This window comes from Sciurus carolinensis, chromosome 7, assembly GCF_902686445.1.
Source record: "Sciurus carolinensis chromosome 7, mSciCar1.2, whole genome shotgun sequence".
Taxonomy (NCBI): Eukaryota; Metazoa; Chordata; class Mammalia; order Rodentia; family Sciuridae; genus Sciurus; species Sciurus carolinensis.
The window spans coordinates 44,171,032-44,186,195 of record NC_062219.1 but is presented as its reverse complement, the minus strand read 5'-3'; positions in this window follow the sequence as shown (position 1 = coordinate 44,186,195).

The window sequence follows — 15,164 nt, the reverse complement described above, 5'->3', positions numbered from 1 at the left end:
AAGAAAAATGCCAGCAGCACTGTTGGAAAACAATTGAATAGGTACTATAGAGAAGAAAATATCTATACAGCTCAGCTGAAGAATGGCTGTTAAAAAGTCACTAACAAAGGAAATAAAGGGACAGCTAAATGATGGACCACTTTTTAAACTCCAGATTTTATTTTACATAGCACCAAACATAGTAGTAATAAGAGTAGGCAAAGTGGGAAGCAAGTTGCAAACAAATACACTGCTGGGCACAGGGTAAAGAAGTACAGCCACTTTGGGGACAAGCATGTAGTTTTGCCTCCTGGAGATGAAGCAGGGCGTGCCCTGTGATCTGAAGACTGCATTCCAATTTAAACAACTTGGAGAGCTCACATCTGTGCAGAGCAGCACAGGCATGAAGTTGAGAGGTGTGTTGTGATGCTTTGCTTCTTACAAATATTCCATAGCCATTATTTTGTATCTAATTAATATTTTTATAAAAATATTCTTTACTAATAATAATAAATAAAAATAAATTAATTAATCAATGAATAACCTGTGGGAAGTTGTCATTCTTTGTGCTCTTTCAGACTAAGAACAAGTGGCCAGAAAGAAGAAATGGAGCTAGGAAGGAAGCACTTTCAAAAACCAGGGATTGTTATTTTACTACTCAAGATCAGAAAAAGATGGGCTGGGGAGATAGCTCAGTTGGTAAAGTGCTTGCCTTACAAGCACAAGGCCCTGGGTTCGATCCCCAGCACCACAAAAAACAACAAACAAACAAAAAAAATCAGGAAAAGAGGTGACTCTTGCTTTCCAATGAAATTCTAAAAATTGAAATTGAAAAAGTGAAGGAAGAATCAGTTTGGGGAGTGAAATCATTAAAAGCGAGGATAATCGATATGCATGTGATGATGGTGCGAACTTCAAGTCCATCGGTCTGGTTAGTGGGAGTGTCAGACTGAAGCTCTCCCGCCTGGTGCAGCAGGAATGATGCTACCGTCAAATCCTCATGGAAATTATGGACACAGCGGAGGTAAAGCGGGTAAAAATGTTGTATATACTAGTCCGTGTTTACTTATGTATTTGCTTAAAATAATCCAAATTTTCTCCAAAAGCATTCTGCCAACTAACATTAAAGTGAAAACCTACATACTTCTACAATTCGTAGGGGTCAAGAAAATAATCGAATTATTTAGGAAAAAAATACGACTTAGAACACCATTCCCCTGACATTTTCATAAGAATACATAGTTTGATATATTATTTTTAAAAAAATAATAGATGCAACGGGGATGCAAAAGGTTCTGCCTTATATTGATACTCAATATAGGTGGAAGGCATCAGAACAAAAGCAAATCAATTGAAATGATTTTTGTTGTAGCTAACACCAGAGTTTCAGGTACCCATCTCGCTGATGATTTAAAGTTCAAATCAGAAATAAAATTAGATTATGTTAAATAGTATTCTCCAAATATTGCTTCTTGTGTCTTGTGATTTTACAAATTTGAAATATATTTTATGCATACATATAACTTAGCTCAGAGACATTTAAAGGGTGTTGGAGGCTAGGTTTATATTTTGCTGTTATAGTTCTGCAGTTTTTGGTCTTTTGTTCCATTAAAGAAATAAACTGATGGTCTAGATGCAAATAGGGTCAAAATTATTATTAAATATTGTTTTGATTGTGCTCAAGTACAAGAATGTCTGAATAATGTAGACTCCAACTTTACATGAAATTATGCACCATGACTTATTTTCCTTAAAAAAATATGGTGAACTGACCTTGCTTATAGTCAGGAAATGTGCATTTTTTAAAATAAAAAGGCAGGTGGAAATGGAAAGATTATTCCTAGATTTTTTCTTACCTTTTTTCATGTTTATTATGAGCTAACTATTTTTTATTTCTTAATTTACAAAATCAATAGCTTTCCTAGTCTTCTGCTAACCTTGTTTTTCATAAAGCTTATTATAAATCAATTTAATTTTTTAAAACAATTAGATAAACAATGAAAAATAGTTCAAGGAATTCTCAAATAGTCCCCCACACATTCTTTCCCCTATTTTCACTACTAAGGCACATTTGGTATAATTGATAAATTGATATTAAAATGGGTCACATCAATGTTCATAGCTGCTTAATTCACAATAGACAGATTGTGGAACCAACCTAGATGCCCTTCAATTGATGAATCGATAAAGAAACTGTGGTATATATATACAATGTAATATTCCTCAGCCATAAAGAATGATAAAATTATGGCATTTGCAGGCAAATGGATGAAATTGGAGAATATCATGCTAAGTGAGATAAGCCAATCTCAAAAAACCAAAGGACAAATGATCTCACTGATAAGCGGATGATGATACATAATGTGGGGTAAGAGGGAGGCAAGAATAGAGAAAGGAAGGACTGTATAGAGGGAAAGGAGGGGTGGTAGGGGTGGGGGGAAGGGAAAAATAATAGAATGAATCAAACACCATTACCCTATGTAAATGTATGATTACACAAATGGTATGCCTCTCCTTCATTTACAAACAGAGAAACAAGTTGTACCCCATTTGTTTACAATAAAAAAAAATGGTATTATCTAAAGTCCATAGTCTATTCAGATTTCCTTAGTTTTGATATCCTTTTTCTGATCCAGGATTCTCTCCATAGTAGAACAGTGCAGCTAATGTTTGTTTTCCCATGTTCCTCTTGGTTCTAACAGTTTCTTTTTGGTCATCTGTGTAGATTTGATGATTATGTCAAGTTGTATTACAGGATTGGAATATTTCTTTTTTTCTTTCTCTCATCATTAGACTGAGGTTATGGCTTTTGGGCACAGAGATGAGGTGCCATCTTTCTCCCACGATTTATTACTGTAGATGAGTTTGATCACCTGGCTGAATCTGTCAAGTTTGTGAAATCACTGTCATTTTCCACCTTCCCTCACTCTAGGGAGGAAGACACTACCCACAGCTGATAGTTAAGAAGTCATGAGTTGTGCTCTCCTCTTTTAGCATGGAGAATCAAAATAATTTATTTGGAATTCTTAGTGGGATATTTGTCTCTTCTCCCGTATTTATTAATTTAACCAATCTCTTTATATTATCATGAACTTGCAGTCATTTGTTTTATACTTTGAGTTCCAATTCAGTGCTTTGCTTATTTGTTGCTCAGATTTTCCCCACTTTGGTCAGTGCTGAAGTCTTTCAGTTGATTTCTGTACCCTTTTGATAAACCACATGAATTTTTAACACTTTCTGGTATTACATGATGCTCCATGTTCGTCTTGAGTGTTTGCTGCCTCCATCGTTAGCCATTTATCTAAGAAACTTTGATCTCTTTTATTGGGGAAGGTTATTAGACACTAACCTGAATGCCTGTTGTGCTCATTGCTACTATGGTGTCATTTATTTTATTCTTAAGTGTACACAATAATCATTGTACATACATATATGTCATTTATTTATATCTATCTATATCTATATTTATATATTTCCCCCCTTTTCTTGGAGGTGGATTTGGGGATTGAACTTAGGGCTTTGCCCATGATAGGCAAAGGCTCTACTACTGTGTTACATCCCCACTCCCATATGCCATTATTTATAGATATATTAAGTAAAACATTGTCCCCACCCGCGGGACATCAACGCAGGATGGCAAACCTAAGAGAGAAGGAATGAAAGGGACAAGAGACACAGGGAGTGACAGCAAGACAGGAATTCTGATCAAGCTGCAAATTTTTATTGTTCTCACGGGTATTTATGCTGAGGGAATGAGGGGTATGAGGAGGTGCAGGCTGGTTGGCTGTGTTCTTCTATTGGGCTCCTGATAGGGTGCAAGTTCGAGCTGGCGGGAAGGTGAAGTCCCGGAAGAGAAGCAGGGACAGCACCATAGGCGCCATATTGTAGGAACTATCAGCCAGGAGTGGGGAGGGGCGCTGCTGCTTATTGTAAAGGTCAGAATGTTCTCAGAATGAGAATTTCTTCTTGGTCCCTGACAAAACATTAGATCTCACTGATGTCTGAAACTTTAATTCATTGCTACATAAATCATTCTAGTCTCTATTTCTTTACCCGTGTCCTATTCTAATAATGAGAATTCTGGCTCTTACCACCCGCTAATCATTAACATGTTTCATTATACTATACATAAAAAGATTAATTAATCACAATTCTTACCCATACTCCCATGAGAAAGACCTGGACCAGTTAGAAAACAGTGCTTATATGTAATTTCTTTTTAGTCTTAGAGACACCATTCATTTAAAAATTTACTTAGGTCATCATCTTTTTCTCTATTCCCTTCAGTTTTCTATCTAAGCCAATCCCCAAAAACCAAAGGTTGAAGTCTTCCCTGATAAGTGGATGATAATATAGAATGGGGGTGGGGGTGGGGAGGGTGAGAGAAGAATAGAGGAACTTTAGATTACATAGAGGGATATGAGAGGGAGGAGGGGGCAGGGCATGAAAAATGGTGGAATGAGACAGACATCATTACCCTAGGTACATGTATGATTACATGAATGGTATGAATCTACATCATGCCTAACCACATTTGTGTACAATGAATCAAAATGCAATCTGTAAAAAAATTTTAAAAATAATAAAAATAAATAAATAATAATAATAATATTTTTTCATACATTTGTAATATAGTTAAACTATCTTGCCACAATCTTCATTCTTCCCTTTGAACTCTAACCTCCTAAGTTATTTTTTTTCAATTTTGCATACTTCAAGTATCACCCTTTATGCTGTAAACTTCCATAGGTTTTGAAAAATGAAAAATGTCACATATACATCATTTAAGTATCACACATAGTAGTTTCACTGCCCTAAAAAATTCCCCACTGAATTCATTCCCCTGTCATCCTGAAACTGGAAAACAATGATTATTTTTACTGTTTAGAGAGATATGCCTTTGAGATGTTATATAACTGTAATCCTAAAACATGCAGCCTTATTGCAATTGGCAATATGCCTTTAAGCTTCCTCCATGTCTTTCTGCATCTTGATAGTTCAGTCTTTTCATCAATGACTAATGTTATATGGTATGCCAGTTGTTTAACCAACCACCTATTCAAGGACATCTTGGCTACTTCTAGTCTTTGGTGATTGTGAATAAACTGTTACAAGTAATTTTGTGCAGGTTAAGATTAGACTGAGTAAATACTGAGGACTGTGATTTTTTGACCATATGGCAAGTCTATTTTTAGCTTCCACCAAATTATTTTCCTAAATAGCTGTATAATTTTGCATTTCTACAATCACTGAATGATATCCCTATTGCTGCACATCTTCATCACACATGAGTGCAGATCTGATGTTGTTGTGTCCCTTCTGATTGTTTCATCTTGTCTTTTAACATATTTTCTATTTTTTTTTTTATTCTTGAAAGGTTAACATGATGTGTCTGCCATGCAATGAGAACCAAGGTAAATAAGCTTTTAATGTGAAGTTTTAAGTTTGTGTAGGTCTCTGTCAGACACACACACACACACACCTACATGACTATAAGCAAAGTCAAAGTTAAATGGCAAACTGGGAGAAAAAGTTTACAATATATATCACAGATAAATGGCTAAAACCCCAATAATCTAAATATACCTAAAATTTAAGGAAAAATAGAATAACCCCACCATTAAATCGATAAAAAATATAAACTACTAATTTAATAAGATAATAATATTTTTAGGTATTTACAAATGTCTCTTACTCATACAACAAAAATGCAGTTATCAGATTAGCAAATATTAAAATAATGTAATCTGTTGGTGGGACTGAGCAGACATTGTATACTATTGCTATCAGGAACACAATCTAATGATAAACTGATGCAATACTTATGTAAGGGCATTTGATAATGTCTAGGATAAAAATCGTAAGTGGCTAATTGCCACTTGTGAAATTTGCAGTGAAGATCTACTTCCAACAATTATAAAGAAAAACACACATATAATTATTCTCTGAAACATTATGTATATTTGCAAAAAAAAGTAAAAGAATAAAAATAAGACAAAGATAAATTATCAGGGAAAATGACAAGAATTCACAGAAGATATCAACGAGGTTATGTCAGTTTGATAGTGATGGAGAAATAATCTTAACTGTCAGAGAAAACTGATAATGCTTGGATAATACAGCACTCTGACACACAGTCTACAACAATCTCCCCAGGAAACCAATCTCCTTATTGATAAGTAACAACCCAGGAAGCCAGTCGATTACCTTAGTGCAGAAAGTCTGATTGCCATCTCAGGTAACAATCCAGGAGCTAAGCAATAATTTATGTAACAATCTGTCACAAATAGCCAGGACTTGATTAATAACAGACAACTTCCCTAACTTTGTCTCTGATTCCGATTTAAGACCAAACACAGAAAGCCAAATACACATCCACTCTCAACCATCTACGTAGGATGCACCACTTCTAGTTAGCCCACCTGCACATTTCCCATTCTGCTAACCTCCAGCCACAGCACAGCTGGAGCCATCCATTGTTCTACCTTTATGCCTGTCTTGGGATCTTGGCCAAAATGCAAGCAGTTGTGGCTGTTCACTATAGCAAACTTGGACTTAATAGATTTTGCTTCTCAGTTGACTGGTCTTCATTTATTTCCACAGTGCTAAAACACATGCATGGAATAGTGGGAGCTAGAAAAGATCTAGAAGTGCTAGTTAACTAGAAAATTTAAAGTGTGTGGGATAGAATGAAAAATGATACTGTGTTTGGACATTGCAATCCTCAAGTTCCTTCTCTGACCTCACCTATATGGAAAAGAGGAATGTCAATGGAAAATGTGGAGATTTAATAGAATAAGAACCAATACTTTTCTCTAGCCCTGCTTCTGCAATTCCAGCAATCAGGCTTATAGACCTCAGCTAGAAGGATTGTGCTATAATGGTTTGAAAATCATTTACCTTAAAAGGAAAAGTCATAAAAGGTATGGTCACAGTGTGGTCCTATTGCTAAAACCCTGTATGATCAGCCTACACTAAAGCTTTGACCTGAGCAAGCACTGTTTTAGTAATCAGAACAACTATGAAAATTCTTAAGGTCTGTGTCACAAATGTGAATGGACAAGTATCACCAAAATTTCAGGACGTTTTTTTCTAAAGTCTGATACAAAAACATACAAAAATAAAACGAAAACAAAAAAACCCTCAGAGGTAACAGAAAAATCAATAGAGAAATACAAACCAACCAAAAAGAATCTAGTTAATAATTCAAAGAAATAAGAAAATCTATTATGCTTAAGAAATAAGAATAAGACATTTAAAAATAATATTCGTGCTTGGAAATAAAAACATATATATTTAGTGAAAATGAACATTTTCCCAGAATATTTAAGATCTAGATTAATGAAAAAATTTTCCCCAAAAGTAGCAAAACAGTTATCATTCTAAAATGTTATATTTTCTTTTCTTTATCTTTGAACTCATGTCTATTCCACTTCCTTTGTAGAATGTCCTCCCAATTTAATACATTTTATGCATGAAAATTATTTATTGATTGTTCTATTTTCCTTTAATGAAGTGTGTATAAAATTGACATTTTACCTTACGTTTCATTTCCCATGACATTAAAAATCTAAGTGTTCCAATAGTCTCTGGATTTTTAACTTCCTTTCATTGAGTAAATTTTCACTGAAATATGAAATACATTTGTAAATATTTATAACACTAACTAAATATTGAAACCTTTTTCACAGCATAAAATCATGTTCACAGACCAAGAAATAGAACATGACCAGCAATCGGAAAAGATCCCTCTCCCTCTTATTTAATTCTTCCCCTCAAAGTGACTATATCTTGATTTCTAATGAGACTAGTTAGGGAGGGCCCTGATTCCTTCACCAAAATTTTGGCTGAAAGCAAGCATCTTTCAACAAATTATTGCCACCAGTGACCTGCTTAAGGAGCAGCTTATTTACCTCAAGCTTCTAGCAAACCCACAGCACAATAGACCTGAACTTGACCTTTCTGGAGTGAGGGCAATGATCGCCTCTGTTATCTTTTAGAGTTCAAGTATGGATGAACACAGCGCACCTGCACAGATCACTGTATTGTATAAACCCCAGTGCCTACAGAACTTACAAGACATGCAGAAATCCTAAGATCATGTGCACTAGCTGAATGTGCCCCTGTGTGAGCTTATCTTTCCTTCCTTCTTTCTTTCTCTTTCTTTCTTTCTCTTTCTTTCTTTTCTTTCTTTCTTTCTTTCTCTTTCTTTCTTTCTTTCTTTCTTTCTTTCTTTCTTTCTTTCTTTCTTTCCTTTTTTCTTCCTTTATTCATTTCTTTTCTTCCTTTCTTTTTTTTCCTTCTTTCTTTCCTGGTGCTGGGGATTTAATCCAGGGCCTTGTCCATATGAGGCATGCATTCTACCAACGGAGCTATATCCCCATCCCTCAGTTTTGTTTTTTTTTTTAATCCTATATACATTTTGCTTCTTGAATCCTCAAAAAATCAGTCCTGGAACCCTACTCCATATGCCATTCTCCCTATGCTCAAGCACAAGCCCCAGTAAAGCCTTGTTTGTATGGTATTGTTTGACTTCTGTCTCAAATTGAGCAAAATAACTGTTATGGTTTGAATCTGGAATGTTTCCCAATACCCATGTGTTAAAATAAATATGCAATATCCAAAGCTGGGGTTCTAAGAAAATGATGAGACCTGTAACCCCCCAGTGGATTAATCCACTTGATGGATTAATAATTCCAATGGGTGGTAACTATAGGCTGGCAAGTTGTTGCTGGAGGAAATAGGTCACTGGGGAAACTGTCCCTGTTTCCTTCCTCTTTCTTTCTGCTTTCCCATTGCCATGAGATGAGCAGTTTTTCTCTGTCTCACCCTTGTACCATGATGTTTCTGCCTTGGTATGAGCTGAAAGTGGACTGTACCTCAGAAACCTTAAGTCAAGCTGGACATAGCGGTGCATGACTGTAATCCCAGCAGCTCAGGAGCCTGAGGCAGAAGGATCACAATTTCAAAGCCAGCCTCAACAACTTAGTAAGGCCCTAAACAACTTAGAAGATCCTGTCTCAAAATTAAAAGTAAAATAAAAAGGGCTATGGATGTGGCTCAGTGGTTAAGAACCTCTGGAACCAAAGAAAAGGAAAGGAAAAAAAAATGAACCAAAATAAATTTTTTCTCCTCTAAGTTTTTCTAGTTATTTGTTACAGCAACACAAAGCTAACACAAGAACCGTTGGATGATTTGGTTACACTAACTGCTGATAACATCAAAAAGTGTCGTACTTTGCCTTTTCCTAATTTCTATTTCAATTTCAGCATAGGGACTCCAAGCTATTGGTCATACTAATAATAAAGATTAACTTTGCTTCCTTTTGGACTTTATACAGATGGAATCATATTAAGTGCTTATTTCTACCTTCCTTCTTTCACTCAATATGTTGCTTATGAGAAACATTCATACTGTTGCATGTCTTAATTAGCCATTCATTCTAAATGCTAGTTAATGTTTTACTATGTGACTATAGTATGATTTAGTTTTCTGCTCCACTTTTGGTTTGTTCCTTCTATTAATGTGTTGCCCTCTGTGGTTTCTGATTGAGATAATGTGGTGCTTTCCAGCCTGTCTCTCTTCATGGGTCTTACTCCAGTTTTTGTCTTCAAATCACTGTACCTTGAAGAAAATACCTATTTGTTTGTTCATCAGAAGTTTCCTCCCTAACTTCTTATCTTCTGCCTGGTGCTGTTAAAAAATTTGGCAATTGCTTACGGGAAAAACAATATAATGGTAAACCTAATTTTCCAGTGCCTACTTCTGGAAGCGCTACAGCTAGTTGACCTTCTCCCTTTCCTCCAAGTTCCACTTTTGTCATACCTTCAATTTTCATTTTTTTTTTTCTCCTTTGACTCCAAGAAATTGCCAGAGTATCTACCTGTTTCCCAGCTTTTACTACTGGTAGTCTCTACCTGGAATATCTGTCATGATACATGCTGTGAATAAATAATTGGCCCAAGGGAAGAAGAACTGCAGAATTTGCCCACTTTGCTATAGTTCCCTTTGTCCTCAGGAGGTTTGCTTCTTGAGTACTAGTTCCATAAGTACTCACGTAGTACCATTTCCTTGTAACAGTTTTGTTCTACTTTTCCCCCTTCACATTTTATCTCATTATTCCAGTGTTTCTCTGTGGTTTATTATACTTTAATGAAATGAATATTTTCTCTCTCCCCCAATAATGTTAGTAATTTCTTTTTGTTTTGTTTTCTTTTTAACTGACATATAATAATTGTGTATGTTTAAAGGATTCGATGAGATGTTTTAATACATGCATACACTGTGGAATGGTCACATCAGGGTAATTGACATGTTCATCAGTATGTGTGTGTATATATGTGTGTATATATATACAGGTGTGTGTGTATATATATACAGGTGTGTGTGTATATATATACACACATATATATATATATGTATTATTCCTTGTGCTGAGAGCATTTAAATCCTCTTGCAGTTTTTTTGAAAAACATACTATATTGTTACTAAATATATACATCTTTATGTGTAATAGAACACTAACACTTATTCTTCTTATCTAACTATCATCTGTACCTATTAACAAACATCTCTGCTTCTGAGTTCAACTTTTTTAGTTCACACCCGGAATATTTCACTTCACATAATTTATTATAGTTTCATTATCCATACTGGTGCAAACTGAGATTATTTGCAAATCATATAGGGGACTAATGTCCAAAACATGTAACTCATACTTCTGAAAAACCAACAAATACAGAATACCATTAAAAAGGGGGTAAAGGAGTTGAAAAGACATTTTTTGAAAGAAGAAATACAAATGGCCAACAGACATGTAAAAAAATACATTTCTAATCTTTGAAGAAATCTGAATAAAAATTGCATGAAACATCAACTCATACCTGCTAGATTGACTATGATCAAATGTTGAAAGATACAAGTGTTGGCAAGGATGTGGAGAAAAAGAAACCCTCATATAGTGTTAGGGACATTGGGAATTATTATAAACATTTTGGAAAACATTATGCAGGTTTCCCACAAAACTAAAAATAGAATTTCTATGTAATCCAACTTCCCATTACAACTATATACATAAAGAAATTTAAATACATATGTCAAGAAGATGACTGCACTCTCATGCTCATTACAGTATTGATCATAATAGTCAAGATATGAAAATGTAGTTAAGGACCAATCAACACAGGATTAGATTAAAAATAAGTGTTTTATATATATATATATATATATAACAGTATAGCATATATATCAGAAGAGCATTCATTTATTAAAAAGTTAGGACTTTAAAATGATTTCTTTCTATCCATGTACCTTACTCTTGCCCTTTGTTTTATTGCCTTCATGCATTTAAACTCTCTATAGACTTGAAGGACAGTGATATTAGGGTCTCTCTCACACATCCATACCTATACACATTTGCCCCTTCAACTTCATTGATTGCCGTGCTATTCATAACTTCTTTCTTTTCTTATTTCCGTCTGGATTATTCTCATTATGCCAGAAAAAAAAAATGCTCTCTGATTACTTTAGAAACAGATCTGCTGGTGATGAATTTTATGTGCTTGAGAATATTTTTATTTTTTTACATGGTAATAAATTTTCAGCATATTCAGCATGTTTTTCTTTCTGTTGAGATTCTATCTTTGTATTTTATTATGCTGTTTGGTTGAAGGCAATATATCTTTTTCTTTAGATACTTTCAAATTTTTCTCAGAGGTTGTGTTTGACATTTTACTAAAGTAACTAGATGGAGTTTTCTTTGTGAGTTTTTTTTCCCTTAAAGTTTCAAAGTTTCAGAAAAACTTAAATATATATATATATATATATATATATGTATGTACAGTCAACCCATTTTTTGTTTCTATTATTCTAAAACTTGATTAGAATATGAAATCTTTTCATCACGTTTCCTATGAGTCTTGCCCTTTTAAAGGTAATTTTCTTTGATCTATGCTTTAGTTTATTTGTCTTTTCAGTTCTCTAATTCTGTCTCCCATTGATGCCTAATCTATTATTCCCATTGCTTTCTTTAGTTGTATTATTAAATTTTTAGGTTCTAGTTTTCCCACTTGATTCCTTTCTCAGGTCTAATTTTTTTGGTGAAAATTCTCCATCATTTAATTTAAATTCTCTATCTTCCTTTTTATGAAACATTTTACTAATAGTTACTTTAAAGTTTTGAAAATACATCCTAATAATTGAATCCCATGTAAGTCTTCTATATTCTATTTTCTTATTTATTATTAATGATATTTTTCTATCTCTTTGCAAATCAAGTACTTGTTTATTTTCATGGACATTATGTAAAAATTGTAGGTGTTCTGGGTGATATATTCTTCCTTCAGATAAGGTTCACCTATTCCTCTATTAGTAGAGATTGAATGAAGGTCATACCTTAATTCAATAAGACATTTAGCTGAGTCAAACTTCTTTGCAAATTTGTTAATTATTCTTCTTTGTCCCTTCCCTTATCCTTAGAGCAAAATGCAAGTGTGCAATTGAGCAGCTGGTTCTCATGGGCCTTTATCCCATTGGTGTGTCTTGAACAGAAATTCTTCTCTATTTATCACAATAAGATAGTTAAAAATTCCATTGTAGAAAAAGAAATTTTCTTCTTAGCTCTTTAACTTTATTACTCTTGAGATTTCAGAAAGTTTCTAACACCCTGAGTAGAAAACTGGTTTCAAGAAAGTTTACTTATCTATTCAGTGATTTTCATTAAGATCTGACCTCTCAAGTATTTAGTTGAGTGCCTCAACCCAGAAAAAATATAGATCTCCTCTAATTTCTTTGTTTCCAGCAGTTTTCCTCTATTCAGGAAATGCCAAAGTTTCCAGCTTCTTGGATGGATGTAATAGAAAATACTGAAGGGAAGATGCAGTTGCCGAATGTTAAGTTGATTTCTTCACAGTATTCTTCCTCTCGAATTTTTTTTGTGCTTTCCTATTTCTGTTTATGTCACCAACTTTCTGATAACTTTAGACAAATATTAATCACTAATATTTCAGTTGTTTTGTCATGTAATGTGGTGCATCTATTTCTTAGATTGAGTATATGGATCTTTGCTCTTCTACAGGCTGCTTCATGCTACTTAAAAGTGAACATTTACTTTTATTTTTAGTAATTATGCTAGGTATAAGATTATATGTTAAAGGTAATTAAGCACTGTAAAGATAGCATTCTAGTACCTGTAGGCACCTAAAATTTTCTTTTTTTTTTTTAGAATTAAAAAAAAAATCCTGCCTTTTTAAAAAAAATTCCAAAATAGTAACCAAATAATTTCTGCCTAAATCACATTGTCATAACTAAGCACATAGTATATCAATCTGTAAATGAACCTAAGAAGTGTAGATGCTTAGCTAGTTTCATTGCTTATGTCTTCTTATTGTACACAATCAGCATAGATATTTTATTTGTATATTTTTTCTTATTCAAAATATCATTAGAATGAAAAACTAAATAAATGCTTATATAGCCAATACAGATAGGAGACAAGAAAATTGAAATATTTAGGCTGCTACAATATCACATGTTTTTATAAAAAAGTTGTCAAATGAATTATTTAAAAGTAAAATTATACAATGTTAAGCAATTTTTAATAGAAGTAGTCTGCAACATTAGCACATCTATGGAATGCAACATATTTTCCACCTTTATAAGTATTTAGAAATAAATGAAGATATGGAAAAGTTATGAGAATATTAATTTTTTTCTATACATATATCAGTATTGTGGTAATGCCGATAAGGTATATAGATAGGACTAGCTTGTTTATATTGGCAGGTTTATCTGTAGAAATGCTTTTCAAAATATCTGCAGTGTATTAGTCAGAGTTCTCTAGAGGAACAGAATCAACAGGAAGTTTGATTATAAAAAGGGAATTTCTTAGATTGGCTTACACAACCAGAAGCTGGATAGTCCACAATGGCCATCTACAGCTCGAGGGCCCGAAGAACCAGCAGCTGCTCAGTCAAGAAGCAGGAGCCCCAGAACAAGAAAGATCAACAGTCCTACCCTAGTAGGAGACCAAGGCTTCTGGAAACTACCTGGAGAATCATTGGCAGAGTCCACTTTGGAAAAGTGAAGAAGAAAGAGTCCAATATCCTCAGACAATTCAAGCAGCAAACAAGAACCTGTTCAAGAAGAGCTGAGCTTGCATCTGCGTCTGCATCCTTGTTCTTCCAGCTTATGTTCCATTCTGTTGGGTGGTGCTGTCCACGCTTAGGGAGGGTCTCCACTTCAGTTCACAGTCTCACATTCCAATCATTTCTAGACATGCCCTCATTGACACACCCAGAAGCCTCTTAATTATCGGCCTATCTTCATCCAGTCAAGTTGACAATTCAAATTAACCATTACATGATTATTTTTTTCCAATCAGAAGTTACTTTCACCAGTAAATAAAGTAAATGTAAATTAATAAGAAATAAAATGACAATTAAAAAATATTTTTTAAAATTTCATGTTATTATTAGATGCAATTTATATGAAATAATGCTATTAAATTGTTCTAAGAATTTCCAAATATTTATTATCAATTTTTGTTCTTGTCTCATTCAAGATTACTAACAAATAGACTTCTGGGTCACTTTTTAAGTAGTATCAGAAGAATAAAATAGGAAAGGATTCATTAATTTTAGGCTATTAACATAATTTTAAAACTAGTATTAACACAATTTTAAATCTATACTTTTACATCATTGTACTGTCTTTATAGGCTGAACACCTAAATGGGTGTTTTTAAGCACTTATTAATATTGATGAGTCTCCAAAAGACTTATTTTGACAGGAAACAACCTGAATTTAGTAGGTAGAATGTTAACTTTGAAAGCTTTTGAGAATTCAAGATTGATATTACAGATAGACTATTTCTTTCAAATTTCTGCAGTACCTTGAAGCTGAGATTATGTAGGATTTTATTTCTTCTGATATTGATTTGTTGGTGGTCTGGGGCTGTAGCTTAGTGGTAGAGCTCTTGCCTCCCATGTGTGAGGCTCTGCGTTCGATCCTCCGCACCATATAAAAATAAAAGATACTGATATTGATTTGTTAATACCATACTTTCCACATCATTGTATATCTTGATCATCTTACACTTCACCTGCTTGACTGCTTTCTCTCTTTTTTTACTTTATTGGTACCAGGGATTGAACCAGAGGTGCTTAACCACTGAGCTCCATCCCCAA